Source organism: Crocodylus porosus, unplaced genomic scaffold (assembly GCF_001723895.1).
Source record: "Crocodylus porosus isolate Cpor-Errol unplaced genomic scaffold, CroPor_comp1, whole genome shotgun sequence".
NCBI classification, from domain to species: Eukaryota; Metazoa; Chordata; order Crocodylia; family Crocodylidae; genus Crocodylus; species Crocodylus porosus.
In genome coordinates this window covers 7,258,999-7,282,406 of record NW_017728947.1, presented here as the reverse complement: position 1 = coordinate 7,282,406, position 23,408 = coordinate 7,258,999, and the positions used below count along the sequence as shown (strand labels likewise).

The following is a 23,408-nucleotide window of genomic DNA, read 5'->3' as shown; positions in this document are numbered from 1 at the left end:
GGTTCCTGAGGACTGAAATGCTCTAGTTTAACTCAAATAACTGGACTTAAGAATAGGGGTATCTGTATGAAATATAATGGCTTGAGACATCCAGGAATTGAAACTACATGGCCTAGTGTCTCTCTGGCCTTAAAATCTATTTGAAACTAAGATCAAACATATGTGTAGGGAGTTACAAATAGATTAACTCTCACAAGTTTATTGGCAAATCAATCAATATACTCAAGGTCTGTTTTCATTTACATCACTGTAAATCCAGAGCAATTCCAGTCAGGACTTTCAATTTCAGTAATAAAGATTATACCAGATTTACACCAGCACAATTGAGATCAGAATCCATGTCAGTGTTTCCACAGCTTGAGGGAGATCTGAAGACTGTCTCACCAGGAGGCACTACTGAGGATTTGTGATACTTATTCTCTATCTGCTTGTGAATGAGCACAATGATAGCCAAACATATAACACAAACATAGGCAGTTTAGAAGCTCTTTGTGATTCCAAGGAGCATGTGTTGAGCCATCCCTATGGCATTGTAGTTTGCAGTGGAGGGCCCATAGTAAAGATGATATGTCACCAATAAGTGAACTCTTAGCTAGGGTAACTTGTTTAAAATTAAAACAAAACAACTTCCAGAGCTAAAGACCATCAGTGCTAGTCTTCTTTCTTCTCTCCACTCTCTTTCACCAATAAAATTGCCTAGGCCAGAATGGGGACTATAAAGTAATCTATTTTACTCATTCTGTCTCCTAGAGATGCTGCGTGGTAAGGGCCAATTTCCCTTCCCTCCTCCCCCTCAAGAAATCCTCACTCCTATTTAGGTACCTAGATGAAGTGTTCTCATGGCCAGAAAGTTCTTGGCACTCAGCAACTCCACTGAGAAATATGGTAGCTGCTGGCTGTTGAGCATTTTGCAAATCTAGTGTATTCATTTAGTTACCTAACCTGATCAGGAACTTTTAAAAAATCTAGTCTTAACTGGTTTAATTCTAAATAGGAGAGATGTTTTTTCTACACTAATCTGTGATGTCTTACTTTATGACATTGCACAGGTTTAAAAGATTCTACAAGTTTCTCTACACATGGAAATTACTTCAGACTGTAATAAAGTGTGAGTTAAAAGCAAAAAAACTACTTTGGAATAAAAGCATTCACACACAGAGTTGTTCTAGAATAACTCCTTTTGGTGGAGATTTAAATAAAAGAAAATCAAGTCATAATGACTTAAATCAATCCTTAAAATACCAATTATGTATCAGAATGACTGGGGACAGACCGATTTCCCCTGGTCTCTGGGCAGAGAATATCCTTCCTGATGTCTAAAAAATGGTATTTAGAGGTTTGTCTTTGGGAATTGGTTTGTAGGTAAGTAGATACTGCATTAGAACAATGGTGCAGGGCAAGGGTTAACTGATTTCAAAAAGACAATTTGTGACAAAGTTTCCTTCAAGATCCACTGTGTCTAATAAGCAGCAAGCAGACACACAAGCTGGGAAATTGAAGACATGTACCACATTCTTCTATTACACAGATAATAGACTCTGCAGCATTGGCACCAGGTCACAGTGCCCAACTGCATGGCCCTGGGATTTCTGGCTTTGGGGAACAGACCAAATTAGGAAGCCCGATAAATAACCAAATTAGGATGTGTGCAAATGATGGTTTTGTGAAACAAAGGAACATGCTGACAAGACAGAACATGGATAGTATGATGATCACAGGGAAACCAATCAACAATGCCCAGAGATGAAGAGTCATCAGAGGAGGAAAAGTATACAAAAGGAGGGATATTTCAGAGCAGCAAAGGGTCCCCGAGAGGTGAACCTGAGGCCACACCAGCCTGTCTCACCCACCCCACTGGGGAGGGGTGGGGGTGGGCCTCGGTCCTTGACCTCCAGCCTGCTGACATCTGAGATTCAAGAAGGCATCTCAGGGTGAAGCTGGACATAAGGAAGAACTTCTTTACTGTCCGAGCCCCCAAGGTTTGGAAGACTGCCACCGGAGGCGGTTCAAACACCCACTCTAAACACCTTCAAGACACATTTGGATGCTTGTTTTGCTGGGATCCTATGATCCTTGCTGACTTCCTACCCATGGGGCAGGGGGCTGGACTTGATGATCCTCTGGGGTCTCTTCCAGCCCAAATATCTATGAGATCTATGAAGAATCCCATGCCTGGGGACTGACTGGCTGGTCAGCAGCTCTACAGAAAAGGACCTGAGGGTTACAGGGGACAATAATCTGGATATGAGTCAGCAGTGTGCTCTTGCTGCCAAAAAGCCTAACAGCATACTGGGCTGCATTAGTAGAAGTGTTGCCAGCAGATTGAGGGAAGTAATTACTCTGCTCTATTCTGCACTGGTGAGGCCACATCTGGAGTACTGTGTGCAGTTTTGGGCCCCCTACTACAGAAAGGATGTGGATAAGTTGGAGAGAGTCTAGTGAAGAGCAATGAAAATGATTTGGGGGCTGGGGCACATGACTTATGAGGAAAGGCTAAGGGAACTGTCTTTAGTCTGAAGAAGAGAAGACTGAGGGGGAATTTGATAGCAGCTAACTAAAGCATGGTTCCAAAGAGGATGGAGCTAGACTATTCTCAGTGGTGACAGATGACAGAACAAGGAACAATGGTCTAAAGTTGCAACAAGGAAGGTTTAGGTTGGATATTAGGAAAAACTCTCTCACTAGGAGGGTGGTGAAGCATTGGAACAGGTTACCTAGAGAGGTGGTAGAGGTGGTAACCTCTACCCTTGGAGGTTCTTAAGGCCTGGCTTAACAAAGCCCTGGCTGGAATGACCTAGCTGAGGATGCTCCTGCTTTGAGCAGGGGATGTATTTACATGACCTCCTTAGGTCCCTTCCAACCCTCATTTTCTATTATTCTAAGTCCTGCAAGCTATATTCTTCCACCAGCCCTGGTGAGTTTGCTTGAAAGTTAAATGAACCTCTGCTTCACAGAAATTGACCTTAGAGGGACTTACAATAACCAGTACAACAGCCATGCTGAGAAAGCACTGTGGGAGTGCTAGAAGTTCCAAATCCAATGAAAAGACACAGGCACTCCATACAAATAAACCCTGATCTTCAATATTCTTCCAGAGGTCAAGATAGATCAGAGGTATCAATCAGCATATTCCATAGCTATGACAGAGATAGAGCAAAGATCTAGCTACCAAAGGACTTATAAGAGGGGCTATAAGAGCACCTTAGCAGACTTTTTCAGCTCCCATCTCCTCCCTTTCAGAGGGTTTTCTGTTGAAGGAAGCAATCCAGCCCCCCTGCAAAATATACTAGAAAGCTTTTTATAGTTTGTCATTCTTACTTTGCTACTACTATAATGCTATTCTCAGTTAAACTAGTACATATCTAGAATAACTTCTCTGTATCCAGGGGAGCTGCATTAGATTTCCACCAGAAGCTGAGACCAGAATTTGATTTGTTGCTAAGGCCCAAGCAATAATTTCTTGTTTAATTCATGCTATACTCAACTGGCACTAAATTGACTTACCAAGTAGTCAGTCATTAAACTGTAGCTCCGGGATTTCCCAGCCGAATCATCAAATACTACAGCCCTCACCTAAAGCCTGGAAAAAAAGGGAAGAGGAGGGGAGAGAAAAAACAACAACACACACACTCTTTAGTAAAGATGAAAAGGAGCCATAAAGTATAACAGTCTCTCACATTATCTGAATCAAAATTTCTTTGTAGAGTAACAAAAGGGAAAAACGAAAAGCAAAACCGGAAACCAATCTGCAAATTGCCATTAAGTTTCCAGCAGGCTAATCCAACAAGGAGCCTATTGCACCCCAGAGATCCCTTAATTAAGAGTGTCACATTTGCAATGGGATAGTTGAGGTTGTGTCTGCATTTCCATTATAAATCCCTAATTATAATTCAGCAAAACAATTCATTACCTGTTGAAACATGATATATAGGATAGAGGATTGCAGTCCAAGGGGCAAGGTCTTTATGAGTCACACCCACCCCTCCCCCAACCTCTTTTTTTTTTAAATTTTTTTATTTTTTACAAAATGGTTGAAATCATTGTCACTTATATTTTGTGTTTTATTCATCTGAGGATAACCAAAAGCCAAAGGAACCTCTCAACTTTTTGAATACATAACATACGCACAGTTGGCAAGCATCTAAGACATGGGTGGGCAATTATTTGGGCCCAGAGCCACATAGGGAATTTTGATGAATTGTCACAGGCAGGTCAACACTCTGCTCTGCCCCACCCCAACAACCTCACTGAAACTCCCTATGTGGGATGGGACCAAGGGCAGGAGTGCAGCAATGTTCAGAAGTGAGATGGATGGGTAAGGCCAGGGTCATGGAGCAGCCCCTGCCTTGTGGGAGGTGTATGGGGCATGTGTGATGAAGGGGCTGCCTTGGCAGTAGGTCCTGGGAGCTGGCCAGGAGTGAAGGGAAGGAGGTGGGGGAAAGGGGCACATGGGCAGAGCTCACCAGGGCAGTGTGGTCTATCTGGTTTGGTGCGGTGCTCCCTCAGCTGCTAGCACCTACAATGAGAGTTGAGTCTATTCATTACACAGTAGTTTTTGAGCTGCACTAAGAGTAAACAGTAACTATCTAAATATATAAATGCATCAAGCATTCTACCTTGTGTTGATGTTGGGTGCTGGCTGGACAGGACTTCAAATTATTTTTCCACAGAACACATGAAGTGTACAGACCCAGTCCTGTCCTGTGAAGTCAGTGGCAGTTTCACTATAGGTCTTCTTTAAAGAGAAATGGTTGCCCAGTGGTCAGGATACTAACCTTACCTCTAAGAGATCTTCAGTTCCAACTAAAAATATGTGTTCTGTTTTCTACTCTATCACAGGCCTCCTTGTAAAAGTTATCCTTACACAGGCATTCTTACACAAGTTGCAACAAGTGCTTCTATTCTATAAAGATAGGGATGGCACGTTTCTGTACAAGAGTATCTGATGGAGTAAGCTGCTGCTTACAAACACTTATATATTTCTGATTTAGTCCAAAAAGCGCAAATCAACCCTGCCTTCCGCCTGACAGACTAACACAGCTAACTACCTCTCCCCAGTTTCTGTGCTTCAGAGGTAGAGAAAAAAATGAAAGATTGCTGTACTGAAGTGCTAATAATGACCATAAAGAGATTAAAATGGATTGGGGACTAATTAGACCCAGGCTTGAAGAACCAATTCATTCAAAACATTTGAACCCCTCACAACAGTAACTGAAGACTCCCTTCTTTCTGGAGTGGAAATAATTGACTGGAAACTATGTTAAAATCCATCTCTGCCGCCTTTCTCTTTTTTGATTCATCATACACTTAGGCTGTGGTTAGACTGACTCAATACTTTATTTGTATAACCATCTTTCTACAAATAGACTTCCTGATACTGACTAACTTCATAAACTGCATAAGCTGATTTTAAGGATTACCTTGATCAGGAAAGCAAGCTAAAGTCTGTTAAGTCCTCCCCATTATTTGCAACCAAGTGGGCCAAGTTCTGCCACCCCTGCTCATGGTAAAGGGTATACTCCCCTGCTCAGGGAGAGAATTTACAGAATGAGGAGCTACTTGACAGGAACAAGGATGGCAGAATTGGATCCCCTAATATGACTAACACAGTCCCTAAAAATACCGGCATATTGCTGTTGCATCCAGATAATATATTCCTGTCAGAGCTTTAAAAATCAACAGAATCACCAGAAACAAAGTGAGAAGATTGCAATACCTTTTTTTGGCACAAGTTGAAATCATGTCACAACAGAACAACCGGGCATTTGGTACATTGGATCAAGTACATCACATATATGGCAACTTGTGGCAACTACATGGATGCAACTAAACAGCAACTAAATGAGAGAATGAACTCTCACAGAAGAAAAAAGTTAAAGAACAGAGACAGTCATCATTAGGAGCACATTTCTCTCAGAACAACCACTCCATCTCTGACCTCATTATCCTTGAACTCAAGGCAAATAAATCTACATAATCTACTTTAAAAGGTGAACATGGGAACAAAAATTTATAAGCTGGCTGGACACTAAGAACCAAGGACTAAACGCTGATACTGCATTTATGGCCTATTATAATTTATCCAACTTCTGATTACTTTCCACACAAAGAAGGTGAGAATGACCCTCCACTTTTGATAGACCTTCATCTCCTAGGACTCAGCTGCTTTTCTTCTGCTACACCTAAGAATTTTTCTCAGCCATTCCAATATGCTGTGCTTAACTTGTTGTGCCTGGCTACCTATAATCAGAGACTTGAGGAAGAATGTCTTACATTTGAAAGCGTGTCTAATTTTATCCTAACTACACAGTTGGTCCAAGAAAAGATATCACCCTAAGAAATCTTTGCCTCTTGTGTAATTTCTGGACCATCATAGCTACAACAGTACTCTTACACTACTGTAGTATGAGTATAAATGGCCCAAAATGACATTAACAAGATTTACTGTAGGATGGAGATGTCTGATTAGTTCAGAACTGGATAGCTAATTGTTTTGTTGCTCTCAACTTTACTGAATGTAACATTTGCACTGTTCCAAGACTTGTTGGAAAAGTGTCAAAACATCTTGTTGGCATGAAGAAGCAATATCTTAAAAATTACTAAGATGAAGAAAAAATGCTTTCTATCAGGTTTGTCATGCATACAACCTGAGGGCTGGATTTGGCCTGCTCAGTCACCAGACATAGAGGTGAACCTACAAAGCATGTCCTGCCACAGAATTCAGGGCCCTTGGACACTGATGGACATGGTCCTTGGCAGCAGAAGGGGCAAGCAAGAGCGGTGCAGATTACAGTCTTTGCTTCAACTGAGGCTGCTTAGTAGGGCTGTGTGAAACAGCACTGTTTCATTCTGACTTCCATTTCGCCAATTTGTTCATTTATCCTGAGGAGTCTTGACTGGCTGCATATCGAAATAAAAAAACTCCAATGTCCCATTTCTCAGTGAAGGCAAAAATCTGAAGTGCAGGTATGAAATCGCACACAGATTCTGGGCTCCGATACAAACCTAGCCCCACACTGGGCAGACTTGGGTGCTGGTGCCAGCCCCAGCTGGCAGCAGCAGTGTGCTGTCATCCACATGCTCTGCAGCTGGTGAGTGCAGAGCTTTAAAAAAAGAAAAGAAAAAAGCTTCGCACTCACTGGCTCTGGCAATGGCAATTGGGGCCTCTGGGCGCTTGTGGCAGAGCCCCCCCAAGCAGCATGCGGCAGCAGAGATAGCTCCTCCCCACCACCCGCATGGCAGTTGCACCATCACATGGGTGCAGCATGGCTCGACAGGGCACTGTGCACTGTCCTGGAGCTGGGGCAGCTCTACCTGTTAGCTGGAGCTCCTAGTTTGATTCCCCAGCTTTTCCTGGGGGGGTGCTGACCCTGGATCTGTGCGCCAGGTTTCAGCAGGCTGCTGCTGCTGGCAGGAGAAATAGCCCAGAGCCACCGCCATCCTCAGCTGGCAGCGGCAGCCTGCTTTCATCCTGCATCATCCAGGGGCCCACACCCCCCGGGAACAGCTGGGGAAAACGATCAGGGAGCTGGAGAATCTAACTGGGAACTGAACATTCCCCGAGCTCCCGGATCAATTCCCTACCCCCTGGCTTGATTCCCAGGGGGCATGGGCTCCCAGATATGCACACCGGGTTTCAGCAGGCTGCCACTGCAGGCTGGGGCCAGCGGTAGCACCACAGTCTTCCCAGTGCTTGGTGTGGAATGCACCAAGTGGCTGCCATGGGCCCCAGCCTGGGGACCCGTGCCCCCTGGAAGAGCTGTGGAAATGATCAGAGAGCTGGAGGAAGCAATCAGAGCGCTGTGGAATCAAACTGGGAGCTCGATGTCAATATCAGAACTGTCCTTCCCCGCCTTAGTTTCTTTTTAGCTGCAAGCAAGCCTGGCTTTGAAACCCAAAACCTTTTGAAACCTTTCAAGTGCCCTCATTTCATTTCAAAGCCTTTCATTTCATTTCAGTTTCACTGTTTTGGGCTCAAAACACATTGAAATGGCTTCCAAATGAAACCCCTGTTGAAATTTCACACAGCCCTACTGCTTAGCTTCAGTGGTATTGCTAGACACTACTCCTCCCATTTCAGTTCTGGACCCCTACCACCACACCTACAGATCCAGCTCAGTAGGAGTCCAGATCTGACCCAGGGCCCCAGATGAGTTTGAAATCCCTGCTTTACATCATATGAAAAGCAGCCCTGAATCTAGAGTTTGTGAGATATCACTTTCAAAAGCCATGTAGCAACTGAAGTGAGAAAGAAAGTGAGATGGCAAACATGACCAGAAGTAGTTATATATGTCTCTCAAGCAACAGGCTACCTAACTTGCAGTCTCATCGAGGCACCAGGCCTTGCAATGGTCCCAAATGTCTTCTGCGCTCCATCATCAACAAAAGACGCATCATTACTGAGCCAAATAACATGGATCCTAATATCCAAGTTTCATTCTCTTGCAACAGCATCAACATCATATATGCCATCACCTGCTTACAGTACCCATCTGCTACCTACACTGGACAAACTGGTTGATCCCTATATCATGGAATGAATGAACACCACTCTAACATCGGCTATGAAAAGACATGCATGCCTGTGGCAGGACATTTTAACTTCCCTGGACACTCCATTTCTGACCTAAGGATGGCTATTCTCAGACAGCAAACTTTTAAAAACAGATTTGAACAGGAAACTGTGAAACAAGAAATCATCCGCAGACACAGCTAACTAAGTCTCTCTCCAGATGATTTACTCATTCACCCAGACACCAAAGATTTGTTTTCATAGTAAATGTTAGGGGACATATACCTTTGCTATCAAACAACTGTAGATGCCTCCCCAAAAGCTAGGCTGATGGGTAAAAAGCTTAAGATTCTGTCTGCTAAAGAGCAGCAGTTCTACTCTGTGTATATCAAAACTATGCCTCAGCAGAAGGCAGTTTACTGCTGGCCAGATTTAGGGGAGGCTGTAAGAATAATTTGTTGGAGATATTGCTGATGAAGAAAAAGCACAGGAACATTTGGCTGTTTTGCTAAAACAATGTGGTCAAATATGAAAAAAGGAAAAAAAAAGGGTAATTTGGAGCAGGCCCATGCAGTTATTTCTGGAACTCCCCCTCCCCCTTCCCAATTAGGCTATCCATAAAAAGCCCCAAATTATTTGGGTGCACATTGACATCTGCATGTTACATCTTACACATCTCTGCTTTACCTTAATGGGTAAGTAAGCTCTCATGAGGTTCTGAACTGCTTTCCATTTATTTCCTCTTCTTCACTGAATGACTGTCTACTTGCTGGTACAATCAGTTGCCATTAATTTTATGCAATGTGTAGCTGTTTGGTGAGCTGCTTGCTGTGTCTGTGGTCTATCTACCCTGTAAGCTGGGTCCCATGAACTTACCAGTGTTGTGTGTAAACATTGTCTCTTCCTTACCACAGACAACTACCCTGACAGGGACCATGAGTGGATCCGTGATTTTAAAAGACAGGGTGTGGAAGCAGCAACCACACTGCAGGGATAGTTGCAAACCCACTCCCAGCTTCCCTACCACTGCCACAGGAGCAGCAGCTGGGGACTTTAAGACCCTAATCACATAAGAATTTCCCACCATCACTCCAGTCTTGGCACCCCCTCCCTTCCCCTCTATGGTCAATAACATCCCCACTTCCCTCCCATTCACCCCCTCCACCACCAGCTGCTGCAGCTGTATCCAGCTGCCCCAGAGGCAGGTGGAACTCCATAGCTGCTCCTGCCTCACTCTGTCTGGGCTGCGCAGGGACTTGGGCTCACTTGGAGACTGTGGCAGCAGAAAGCAGGTTTCCTCTACCTGAGCCTGCCCCTGGGCTGGTGAGGAATACCTGGGGAGATCAGAGAGGGAAAAGGAAGCTGTCTGGCTGCACCAGGGCAGGAGCAGCTCAGGAGTTGCCCACCCCATGGCATCTAAGGACAGTGGTAATGGCAGGTGGCAGAGGAAGTGGGAATGGGAAGGGAGAGGAGGGGACATGCTGCTGAGCATGGAGGGGAAGTGGCAGGAATACCAACTTGATTTTAAAAAATGTTTCTCATTGCTACTTCCACAGCAAGCCTTATACTTTGCAACGTACAGCTAGTGGAGATGTGGCTTGGGCTGGAGGGAGGGGAAGAAAGAAATGGAAGGGATGAGAGTGACAGGTGGATGAGTAGAGCTATCTAATAAGTAGAGCTAGCTAATAAGTGAAGCCAGAAGAGCTTGAAGACAGAGTCAAGAAATGTTAGATACAACATTCATTAAAAAGAAGAAATGGATGTGCAGGCAAACACACACAATGCATTTGTATTGCTATATGGAGCCTTGGTTATCATCAAGCTTGATTCTGGTCCTTAGCTCCACTAAGCATCTAAAGACCTCTATGTTACCTGCTCCCCCATGAGAGACTCCAACAGACATTGCCACTTTACATTATGCTTTACAAATCCCAGGCCACTACATTGAGACAGGAATCACACATTCAGTTTCTCCAAGTTATATTAAGAGTCCAGGTCAGACCACAGCTCAGCCAAGGCCAGCGATCTAACAGGACATACCTATATTTGGAAAAAAGGCAATTTCTTCCTAACTTGTAAGTACGTTAGTGACTGTTTCACCAGCATGAAAAGGAACCACTGCTAAGCTGCAGCCCATTTCAGACCTTTGTCATTGGATGCAATTTTATTTTTCAAATACAAAAACTCATAAGTAACATTAAAGCAACTTCTCCTGACTAGCATGGGCTATAGTCCACAGAAATTACTTCCCCTACCAAACTTGCCACACTTTATGTACTATTAACCCCCAGGTCTCTGCCTTTCTCTGATCACAGGTTACTCTAATGGCTCATCAGGGTTGTAGTAGCCTGTTTCTCATTACATGACTTTTACATTTACTGCCTTTCAAGTCTTAGCCCCCTTTAAAGGCCAGCTCACCCAGGCACAAGGGATATGCAATTCCTGTGTTTTGGTGCCAATACAATGTTAATAAACCAAAGAAAAACAAATAGTTTTAAGTCTTTTAAAAAACATTTTGCAGGCAATCTGGTCTGAGTGGTATAGTTATGATTGACAGCCAAGTAAAAGAAGGCCTCCATTTATTGTCAGAACAGGTAACAGCACAAGTTTCCCCATATTCCCTCCCCGAACATGCCCCAACCATGGTTTTAAAAAGGAACTGCTTCTAGAGATGAGAGGTTAGTTTATTTTAAGGTCATTTAGCCCTTGGCTTTCTCTGCTGAGACTGTTGCCAATTGTAATGCTATTTTTTGCAATGTTACCAGTGGAGAATGGGATTGAAATTACCCATAATTTATTACATGGCAAATTTTGGACACTACCTTTCTAAACTGGACATATACCAGCAGCATACAAGTAAAATGTGCTGTAACTCATTACTAGTTCCCTGCTAGCTAGCCTTTGATTAGAACTGTACAGCATGTTCAGGACTTGAAAGAAATGAAGCATAAGAATATATTACAGTGCGTATGACTAGGAGGAATAAATAGTCCACGTTATGTTGGAGGGTATTAATTACTTAGACATGGAGAATTGTTACACACTTTGGTAATTATTTGACCTAGAGGATACCGTACTTATTTTTGTAGAATCTGAAGACTGGCTGGTTTAATATGAACAAGACTATCAAAAGTACAAATGTTATTTGGACGCTGACATTTTAGCAAAAGGCAGAGCATGCATAGTGCTGTATTACAACTTTACTGAAGAAAAATTTCTCTCTATAATTCAAGGCAAAATTTAAATCAATTTAATTTTTAACACAGACTATCTATTCTGAATGGGCACTGAAAAACAGGATGCAGTCACTAGCAAAATAAACTAACGCTAACATGACTGTATTTTTTTTAAATCACAGCTATAAGCAAAATCCCAACAGCTTCCCCAAAACAAGAAGTCATGTCCACAGTTTCACAGAAGCAATCTTGTCTGTGTTTGAGTCTTTTCTTGTAAACATCTGCACACTGATTTAAAGAGGGACCAAAACAAGCCACTTAGTCGAAGTATTCTGTGTCCCTTGGTCACCTTCTCAATTTAAAGAAACAGACTCACTGGTCAGTGTAGTCAAATGGTGGCAGTGATTCCTACTGACAACAAAAAGGCTCATCTTCTACAGGAGACAGAGAATCCTTAGCCCCAGGCAAGCAAAGTGCAGTTACTGAAACAGAAAATGATGGCACAGATGCTATTATAACACTGAATGAGAGATGCTACTGGAAAGAAAACAAACTGACCTGGCAATATTCAACTAGTCAAGGCTAGTGAAGATGTACAGCAAAGAGGGAACAAAACCTTGTTTTCATTTTAAACCAGGATGGCAAATCCATCAGGAAAACAGACTAATTAAGACACAAAGTTGATTCACTTTACCAGAATAACTGGATTCAACTGGAGAAAATATGGATTATATTTTGCTCACCTCCAAAATTAACACAAGTTGAAATGAAACTAAATGAAAACCCCAATAATCAAATAGATACGTAGAATTTTATGAGACTCCAGTAAGACTGGAAACAGCATTTTGTACTCAAGGCTAAGTCCAGTGGTAACGAACATTTCTAACGTAACAAATACCAATCTGCAGGGGCTGATGCAGGATGCATGGAAATGCATGACTGTCCACACCATCAAAAGACTGTGCCAGGGGGTACTACAATACATCATGGTATGTCCATGAAACCTGCTGGATCCTCTTGGGACATAGCATGTGGCATGGACATTATTAGCAAGGGACCACATTCTCTAAGCTCTCTGCATCTTCCATGCACTATTGTGCTAAAATACCTCTGCTTTGTCTATTTCAGTGCATAGTGCACACTGAGCATCCCAGAAGGTTTCACTCTGGCACTCCCCATCATGGTCCTCTGGTGGTACAGACAGGACCTAGGGATTCTGTCTTTTCCAGAGCGTTCCCCAGTTGTGCAAGTGTGCAAACAAGGGTATGTCTTCTGACTCCACTTTCAGACTCAGCTGCTACTAATGGGGCTCTGCATAGGTGCAAGGGTATGTCTGTAGGTATTGTGTTGGAATAACTCAAGTAATTAGCCTGCATTTTGACCTGATGTAAAGGGCCAGTGACTGTTATAGTTACAAAATCTCACAAGCTGTCAGGGCTAGGAAGCAAAAGGCTTGCATGGTCGGATACCTGGCTATCCGAGTTTTTGAATGACATAAAACAATTTTGTTTAGTCCTTGATGTTTGTTAATTCATTATACCTTTTTTTTTTTTTTTGAAGAGGCACATCATTGGGTTTCTTCCTTCCACCATCACTATGTGCAGTTCTGATCAGATGTTGTTGTCTTAAGAACTGTTAGGACTGTGGTCAGTGCTTAGCTAGCTGTAGCTGAGTGTTTGGAATCTTAGCTTTCAAATAGATAACCTGAACCAAAGACTGCTGTAATCAACAGAACCATTTCCATTTACTTCAATGGACTTTGGACTGAACCCATAAGGAATCTCTCTAAATAAAGGACTGTGCGACAATGTCTGCAAAAATCACCTTGGAATTGAAATACTCCTAATAGCACCAGCTAGAATCAGGGACAGTATATAATGGATTGTATTTGGCTCCTCTGGAAACATTTGGCATCTCAAACAGAAAAGAAACGAGGAACTGCATTCCAGGAACCTGTACAGAGAGAATTCACCAGTAAAGCGTATCTTGCTACTGTTCTAGAGAAGAGATAGTGGCCTTCCTGAGAAGCCTGGTGTCCTACTTCTCTAAGAAACTAGACTTAGAAGGCTCTCCTACAGAGAGAAGAAAAGTCTAACCTCTGGGGTCTTTGAGAGATTCATGCCTCTAAAAGTTTCCAGGTGCTGTATATAATTTCCTCTTTGCTTGCTGGATTGGCTCTAGGATCATGACCAAAAAGTTGCTAAAAGTGTAAGACACTCTTAAAGCTAAGGGCTTGTTTGCTCACTGTAGATGCATCTACACATGCAATTAACAAAAAGCACTAAAATCCATAGCATTTTGAGCTGAAGTAAACTACTCCTGGGCACAGCGTCTACACGTGCACCTGGGACAGCAGCAAGTTGAGCTAGAGTGGAGAAGGCCCAAGCTGGCAGGGAACACAGGAAGGGTCAGTCCCAAGCTCCAGATGGCAGTGCCAGGCAACAGAGGGGCTGGCTGGAGCATGAGAGTGCTGAAAGTTCAGAGCCATGTAGCTAGGCAGCAGGCAGAAGTCTGGCCTCAGGCTGACTGGGCACAATTTATGCCCATGGTCAGCGCCTACATGTGTTTAATTGCAGCAAATTACCCTCCTGTAAAATAGTACTGTCCCTGACAATACTAAATTACTGCAGCATTAATTAGCTTATTGCAGCCTAATACCATCACATGTAGATGGTGGGTGTGCCTACATGTTCATTAGTGTGCTGTAATTATGGCACATTAAGCATAGTACCTGTAATCACACAGATACTAACTTAATGTGCTGTAATCAGTGCAACTGCACATTAGCACAGGCGCACGCTTTTTAAGTGATGTTAATGCACTGTAGACTAATTCTGCTGCGCATTAGCATAGCTTTTTCACGCCACGCTTGTGTACAGGAGAATAGTCCACTGCGCTGTTAGCTTTTCATGTGAATGTGCCCAGTGGTGCTTTGCTCTGCAGCTAATTAGTGTACTCCACAGTAAAGCACATGTGTAGACATGGCTTGTGCAAGTTAGATGAGTTTCTCTCAGTTTGGGGGATGAATGTTGCTCTCTTGGGAGAATAGAAGTAACAGTTACAACAAGCACATAACAGTCCATACCAGAATGCATACTTGCACTTCAGGGGAGGCTACAGGACTACCAGAGCCTGTTCCTGGGCGTTTGTAGGCCCAGATTAAGTATGTAGGTTAGCACAGGAAGGAACAATGAAGAAAAATAGGACTTATACAAGGTAAACTATTTGTCTATTCTGAAAAGGCCAAGAATTAGGTCAAATGGGTGGGAAGGAGAGGAGGAAAACTTAATACAAAGGGGAGGACTTCATCGGGTCATCTAATCCAGGCCCCTGCTCAAGGCAAGATCATCCCTGACTAAACCATCCCAAATGAGTGTGGTCTAACCTCCTCTTGAAAATATAGAAGGCAACAAAGGAAGTAAAACAAACAAACAAAAACCTATCACAAATTGAAAAGTAAACTACATCTGTATAAGAGTGAGTCAATTCTTAATGAGTTATTACTAAATTATTTGTTAGGTAAAGAATATTGCTAGACAGAGAAAAGTAGAATGCTGTAATTGTATAAGGAATTAATTGGGTGCTGTTAATTAAAATACAATTTATTTACTAATTTATTTCTCTTGAATTTGACTCATCTTTAAGTGAATGTTTTGGTACAGTTCTGGGCTTCCCTTTCACACACCCCATGAAAACACCTCTATTAAAAGATTTAAAGAAACTCTGGGGAGGAGAAGAAATTGTTGAAGTCTAGAAGATGCCAGAATAAGACAGAGGCTAGGTATTTCAAGGGAACAAAATGGTATTTGTGAACCCTTTAGATGAGATGGTAAGGCTCTTCATGCAGGAGAAGGCAGCAGCTTGTTTCCTCCTTGCTTTGGTATTTTGTTTGGCAGGAAAGCCACACTACTAACAGACTATTAACACGGTTAATGAGCCTGGCTACCTAGAGAACAAAACACAAACTTTAGATGGCTGGATTGGCTTGAAGGGAAACTGAGGCACCTGAGCACCTGGTGCCAGAGACGAATACTTGCATCAGACAACAGAAGGACTTCTTCATATATCTAACTTGCCTGGGGCTACTTAAGGGGGAAGAAGATGAAAAAAAGTTAATTTACATGTTACATATTAAGAGTAAGCAAGTATAGGTTAGGTAACTACAGATGAACTTACAAAATGTACGCATGTATGTGCCCTTAGCAATGTGCATACACCATTAGCAAAAATGAGTAATCATGGGTATAAACAGAATAGCACCTTTGAACAATGTACTTAATATTTTCTGGAGATAGTATGTTTAAATAAAAAACCTGATTTTTTAAAATTGAATGTATAATCAAAGCTAGAAATTTCCTGTCCTGTCATTTAAAAACAAAACCAACAAATTTTTGAACCCACAAATTCACTACTGGATGTCTTGTTAAATGTCTCTCTTTTTTTTCTGACCACTATTAAAGAACAGAACAATAAAGACTGCTTGAATCTGTCAGTCATTACAAAAGACTCTCTTTATTTTTAACCAGCTCCATTGAAAAATAATTTCACATCATTCTGCACTTCCTTGCAGTCTCCTCCTGGTTGCTTTTCCACTGGTGCCCATCCATGCTTGAATTTCCACTTCATCACCATTTACTTAAAACTAATTTTATGCTCTCACTGACTTAAGTCTGGTTCCCGTAAAGTAATAAGTGCAACCCACCATCTGTTAGCAGGATCTAATGACATGGTAATCTCCATTACATTTACACTACCTTTGAGTCTGAGCCCCTGAAGCTGAAGAGGGTGGGCATCCTAGACAAGAAGAAAATGTCAGCTTCTGATCTGTAGACCTAAGTTAGCCAACTTCAGTCAAATACACTTTGTTATGGGGCCAATCTCCCTACCCGACCCAATAATTCGACAAGATGTATTATTTATACCTGTGCAAGGTTTGACAATTTTGCAAGATGACTGAACATGTATATAAAACTACAAGGCAGTGAAGATTTGGGCTATAAGCTTCTTGTATCACTTTACGGAAGTAAATATAAACTGCTACCAAAATATGCATGTTTTGATGGTCCTTGTGATTACCTGTATTCTCTAGCTGTTTTGGGTCTCTTTGGCCAATTTAGACACATCTGTGTGGGGGGAGGGTAATTCTGACTAAGAACTTGTCTACCTAGGAAAATTTACTGACGTAATTCTCTGGTGACTTATAAATAGAAATGTGCTTTGCAAGGTTGCTTTCTGTACATACTCCTTGTTATGGTCCTAGTTAGCAAATACACCTAATAACAAAGGTGGCAGGACCTGGAAAACTGAGCTGTGATTCTTCCACTTGTGAAGATGATTGAATCAAGCCCATTAGCTTTGTACTTTCCATGACAAGACCTACAAAAACTTAATCATTTCCCCCCTTAACACAAATAATTGGAAGTTTGCCCTTAGGGGGGAGTGGGAAAGAGGCGGAAAAAGGTAGAACAGGTTTATATTCTGTATTTATCATCGTGAGTTAGAAGCATGTAGCACCCTGCAGCTACAGTATTCATTTTCCTTGCTAGTTCCATAGACTCCTGATCCTGCCAACTACTGCTCCTTCTTGATGGGACTCTTCACAGAGCCCCACTGGTAACAGAAATCTGTACAAGTGCACAGGCCATCTACATGAAACAGCCTGCCAGATTAGGGCCATAACTACCAATTTCTTTCCTGACCTTGGGTTCTTGCAATTTCCTCATCAACCGTTGTTGCAAGTGGACTGAAGCTTCATAAAACTTCTGCAGAGGAGGTTTTTCTCCCTTTGAAACAAACACCCATTTCAAGACATAGTAGTTAACTGGGAATTAATGTTTCTTAGTTCTGCAGCTGACACTGTACATGAAAAATAAATGGTCTTAGATAATGGTGCCTATTCTGATCTCAAGCATGCTAGTGTAAAAGGAGAGTTGTTTCACTGATTTTTTAAGTGAGTCAGTGTAAATGTACATATGTAGAGACTAAATCAGCATGTGGCCCCTTAAAGTCAATTTATTCTATGTTTATATTAGTTTTAATTTAACAGAAGGCCCCAGGTTTACATAGCTGTTGAGGACAGAACCTGGCCCTCTCTCTGATTTCTTAAATTTCATGACTTTTTTTAAAAGTCAAGAGACTCTTCTCATCCCAAAACATCCTGTTTCAGACTATACTGTTGCCTCATGCTCTCACTCTGTGCCAGAAATGCAAAGCCTTTGTTCTCTATCCTCCCCTTTAGGAAGGAGCCTTAGCTTGCACCAAACTGTCAGCTTCAGCATTGTGAATGCTACTTAGTACGTCAGTAAAGTTTTATCTATTAACATCCAGATTCAGAGTTGTACCGCTAGTCTAGTGACAGAAATTATACCACTTGCTTAGTCTAAACCAGGAGTCAACACATTTTCACTAACAGCAGGCTGAATTAACACAGCAGGTGACAAAGGTGGCCAACTGGCAGCAGCCACTAGATGGAACAACCTCTTGCAAACATGCTTGGCAGACTGAATAAAATCTTTTTGAGAGCTGGAATGCACCAGCAGGCCATAGGTTGCCAATCCCCTGGTACAAACAAGCAAGTCTGACAGCTGTCATAAGCGTACCTGAATATGAGTAAGAACTTCAGTTTGCATCATTTTATATAATGCCATGCAAGCTTTGCATATCCCAAAGATACCAGCAATACAATACTAATGTAACACCATATGTTATGAGGAAATGTACATTGGCTGTACCTGCAATCAATAACATCCCAAAGGTGTATTTTTTATGCACCTCACATTGGTCTCCACTAGTTCTAGCTGTGGAATTCAAAACAAATTAGATCCTATGGCATGTACGAGACTACAACGTTAGCACATCCTGGCACAAAAATGCGCTTATAAATTGTTATGTGGATAGCACTTCTTATTCCATCACTCATTGCTATGTGAACACAACAGCACCTGTTCATTTGTCTTTGGAAAAAGTTCCTTGATAGCTCTAGTAATGATGCTTGGCTGGCCTGGGCTGAAGGTGTGTGTTTGCTATGGAAGAGAAATCAGAATCTGCTTATATTGTAAGTGGGTTGATCGTACCCTCAGGGTGAGTTAGAGTTAAGGAAGAAGTTCTAGTAAATGGATACATCTGCTCTGTGTGTAAATCTCTGTTAGGGATAAATATGGGTATATCATAGAGATGATATAGCATGGACACATTAGAAATACCCAAGATCAAATTAGCCAAGAGCTTTTGTAGCAGAAACAAATTAAGATCAAAACAAGAAACTAACAATAATACCAGATTGGGCCTGTTTAGAATACAGAGCATTCTAGAGAACACTCCTTAACTATAAAACTAGCCTAAAGGAACAGTTGTTAAATTCCATTACATTAGTGATTCCAAACCCCAAACTGGGTTTAGGATATTTACTATAGTTAGACAATATTCATGTCACTGACAATTCCTGCTCCAAATAACTTGCATCTGAGGACTTGTACCACAGACAGCAGATGAATAAACAGGGGTGCAGAAAGACATAGGTGAAAGGAATAGGTATCAGACAAGTGCATGGGCCTGACAGGCCCAGCTGGTCCTTTGTCTAATCTCTCCAGTGGTGCAGAGATGTATGCAGGAGCCAAAAATTCAACCCATAATGTGAGAATTATAGCTATATTATCTTTTACAAGACTTATTCAAAATCATAGGGCCAAGATTTGGCTCCATATCCTTACCAGATCAGGAGTTTGAACTAAGATGACCACAGTGCCAAAAAAATCCCATGTACTGTTGTAAATCTAACTGAGATTTCCAAAGTGTACTGTAGCTATATTGTATATATACTGTATACTGTAGCTTCTCAATGACTTCCAAGCTACCTGCCTTTTCTGCACAGCATTGTTTGTAATGCAAAAGTACCTCTATACCTCAGGGACCTAATGTGCCAAGCCCTTTATATGCATTACATAAATATCCACATAATTTGTATGGCAAGGAACAGCTTGTAGAACTTCTGCATGCATAAGCTGAAGAGGAAAACATGCGTTGTCTTTACACCTTGACAGTCCTATTTAATTTGTAATCTAAACAAAAAGCAGACAAGCAAAATTGAGATACAAAGTGGGGGCAAAAGAATATAAATAGTATCTTACCCTATTTTGCTTGAATATACCTGGAACAAAGGCCAGTTATCAGTTTGGCTGACTTGCTCCTGCATGTACTTTATTGCAAGGAATTTCAAAACCTACTAAAATGGACATGCTTCAAACCCAAAACCTAAAATCAAAATTTTTCTACAAAATGACTACTTCTACTGGATATACCACATGGTGAATAGGGGATGAGCTTTGTTCCTGTGCCACAGAGACGAAAGGCAGTGTCATCATGTGAGAAGCTGTGCCAAATAATGATCAGATGTAAAAACAGCCTACACAGTAGGATAAAAACCTAAAGAAAATGGTTCCACTTGTTTTAAGTGTGGGAGTTTTTGTCTGTAACAACTGCAAAGTCAACACAGCAAGGGAAACTCTTCTATAAATTACCTTAAACTAATGATACCACTTCAATCTGGGAATGGAGAATCCCTTTAATTGGTGAATTAATTTCACATCTTTAGTGGATTCCTCTTCTCTTCCCTGTGTTCCCATCTAGATGGGTGCTGAAGGGAGCTAACCATATTGGTTAAAAAAACAATGATCAACCTTTTATCTCAACATGGACTGCCTATTGCTTAACATTTTTGTATGTTAACGAATTGGGAATGTTGGACCTCTTATTATTTGGGAGATTGCTCATCTTAATGCTAACAGAAGAGTCATAGCTAAAGCTCCAAGTGTCAGGGTAAGTCTGGTATAACACTACAGCTCCTCTGCAGCGAGGCAGTAATGTAAAAAGATTTTAAACGAAAAACAGCAAACCTTATCCGGGGCATGCTGTAACATATCCGTAAGACCAGCTCTTCAATTTTATGACTAAATTCAATACAAGATTGCACTAATCCAACTAGACTAGCTTCTATCTTATTTTAGTGACATTAATGGGCCTAGGATTAGGTCATCAAGCATAGTATGTAGCTCTGTATTCATATGGCCTTACCCTGTTGCTTTTTGAATCTACTGTTCGATGCAAGATGCTGTTTGACTTAATGGGTCTGTTAACTCCCCTGGGTGAAATAAAACTCTCAGATAGCTTATGACCTAACATTGTAAGGTAAAACATTACAATCTATCTACAGGGACTGTTTCAGTAACTTGGCCTAACATTTGAAAACACCCTGCCCCCCACCTCCTCATCCCATAGGGGTGTGTTACCAGTACTTTGAAGGCTTGCAGAATAGCCAGAACTGCTTTCACTAGTCTTGTACCAAAAATCTTTGCACTGTTGTAATCACAGGGGGTATAAAACCTCTGAACAAATTCCATTCTTCAGTGCAATTTACTCAGTTATCCCTGTTTTTGGTGCCACTGTGATACCTCTATCCCATGCAGGGCTTCCCTTACTGTAAGGGAATCCAGAGGAGGTGGTTCGTTTTTTAAATAAAGCTTTATGTCTGCTTCACACCTTCCCACCTATGTAGAAGAGTCAGAGAGTGGGGGTAAATTAGGGCCTACATTTTCACAGAGGACTGCATTTGCTGTACATGTAATTTAAATCAATAGACTGAAGAGGATGCATTTATTTTGATCCTTTGAGAAACGGCGTTATAAATCAGAATAGCAAGTAATGGTTTCCTTCCAGGGCCTACGCTGACACCTCCCCTGAAATTCTGAGCCCTGGCTCTGGTGTTGTAGGGGGCTGAGGAAATGTAGAGACTACTTTGCTTCTATTTCTTTTAATTTTGCCCAATGAATTAAGCAACTTTCTACTGGGAATATAAGAAAAATGGAATCCAAGCACCCTGGTGACATTCTGGCAGAGAATGTGGTGTTATTTAATTAGGTGAACAATACCTTGGTTCTCTGATTTTTGGTTGAACAGGCTGCTGTTCCAAGGCTCCTAAAACTTTCTTGCTTTATAGACTTGACATCCAGTTTGCAGTTCTTCCTATCAAGGAACAATAGATGCTCCTTTCAAAGTTTAGATCCCAAAGCTGGCCAAAATGTAAAGCTCACCCTGAATGGAGCTGAAACCAACAAAGATGAATACCACAGAAGATTAATCTTACTTCACTTTCAGCAAAACAAAGTTATGCACTTCAGCAAGTGAGAACCAGTGGTTTACACAGGAGTAAAGGTAAGCAACTGTTTTAGACTCAAGACACCCCTTGTTAAGCATTAAGGCACCCTTAGGAAAATGCCAGCCATTAGCTTTTGCATGTTTTTTTTTGACCAGGAAAAAATAATACAGCAAATCTGTTACCCCCCGGCCAAAAAAAAAAAACCACCCTCAGAAAGACCACAACAGGTCTGTTTTTGACAGTACAGATTCCCAGTGAAATCTCTGAGCCTATCTTGTATAAGTGCCTGCACACCAAACACTTACTATTGCACACCACCTTGTCTCACCCTTAAAAGGCTCTCTCAGCACCCTGGCCAAGAATCGCTGCTGTAGATCTATTGAAACCAGCCCCACACACATCGCTTTGCAAGATCAAGGTTTTCCTCCCAATGAAGCCAGTGGTAAAACTCCCACCAGCTTCAATGGCAGTGACCTGAAGTACAAATGCAAGTGAGTAATTACAAGACTTAGTCCCAAGGTATTAACACACCTCCCCGCACTCTGCTATTCTGTAGTGGTCTCCTGGAAAGCAAGGGTGGGTTTTTTGTTCAGACCCTACACAGGGCAACATGGGGGGCCGAAGACAGTGAAAACCTGGCATGAACCTGAAAGCTTCATCCTTCCCACTGGGGAAACAGAGGACCTCAACGTGCAGCCCAAACCAACCAAAGCTTTCCCCCAGGGCACACAACTGTCACCAGGCAAGAAAAGCCAGTCCAGCTGCCACACTTTGAAATTTAGCAGTGATTACAGGAGCCCCCGCACACGACCCAGACCCTCGGCTCGTCGCAGTGGTTCCCACCCCGAGATCAACAGTAGCAAGACCTGGGCTCAGCAGCGGATCCTGACCTGGCCCACACGCAACAGGCACCCGTGCCCAGGAGGAGGCTCGTGCAGCCGAGGTGACCCCTGAAGAGCTGCCCTCCAAGCCGCTCCGCTGTCCCGCCGCACCCCGGCCGAGCGACCCCGCCGCAGCCGACTGCCCTCCCTCCCGCCAGCGCCGCCATCGAGCAGGGAGCCGGCCGGCACAGCCCAGCCCAGCCCAGCCGTCTGCAGCGGGGACACCTCGAAATAAACCCCGGGGCCCTCTGCGCCCCCCACGGGAGCGCCTGAGCAACTCCCGCGGGGCAGGGCTGGGCGGGCCGGGGCATTTCCTCCCCGGGCTCGCTAATGCGAATGTGACACATCTCCCTCCCCCTCCCCCCGTGTCCCCAAACCTCTGCACCTCGCCGGGTCCAGCGCTGCGGGGAGGGGGCAACAGAGAGGCCGGGGAAGGGGGGTCGCCGCTCACCCGGGGGCGCGGGCAGCTTTGCAGAGAGATGCATGAGGAGGGGTGTGCGAGTGAGTGTGTGTCCAGACCCCCACCCCCTTGCCGTGACCCACCTCTGGGGCTGCTTGCTGGCGCCCTCCGGGGCTGCAGCAAAGGCTCCCCCAGCCCCAGCGCCCACCGTTTCCCCGCCGAGCCGGGGCGGCTCCGCCTCCAGCACCAGCGGCGGGAGTGGGGACGGCTGCAGCTGGGCAAGGAGGGG

General features: G+C 43.0%; 1 protein-coding gene across 8 annotated transcripts in view; it reads right to left on the bottom strand.

Moving 5' to 3' along the window:
* Positions 1-23,319, bottom strand: part of PTPN5 (protein tyrosine phosphatase, non-receptor type 5) — a 138,571-nt gene extending 115,252 nt beyond the window's left edge. For 2 of the 8 annotated variants that reach the window (XM_019552217.1, XM_019552222.1), the window contains exons 1-3: positions 22,370-22,594; positions 21,612-21,705; positions 3,505-3,573 (exon numbers count right to left, since the gene is read on the bottom strand). The gene's annotated coding sequence lies outside the window, so the exon portion shown is untranslated. Of the gene's footprint in view, positions 1-3,504; positions 3,979-21,611; positions 21,773-22,369; positions 22,595-22,704; positions 22,789-23,262 lie in introns of those variants that run through there. The other 6 variants (XM_019552220.1, XM_019552225.1, XM_019552218.1 and 3 more) reach the window with 5 other exon arrangements.
* Between the last annotated feature and the right edge of the window lie 89 nt (positions 23,320-23,408).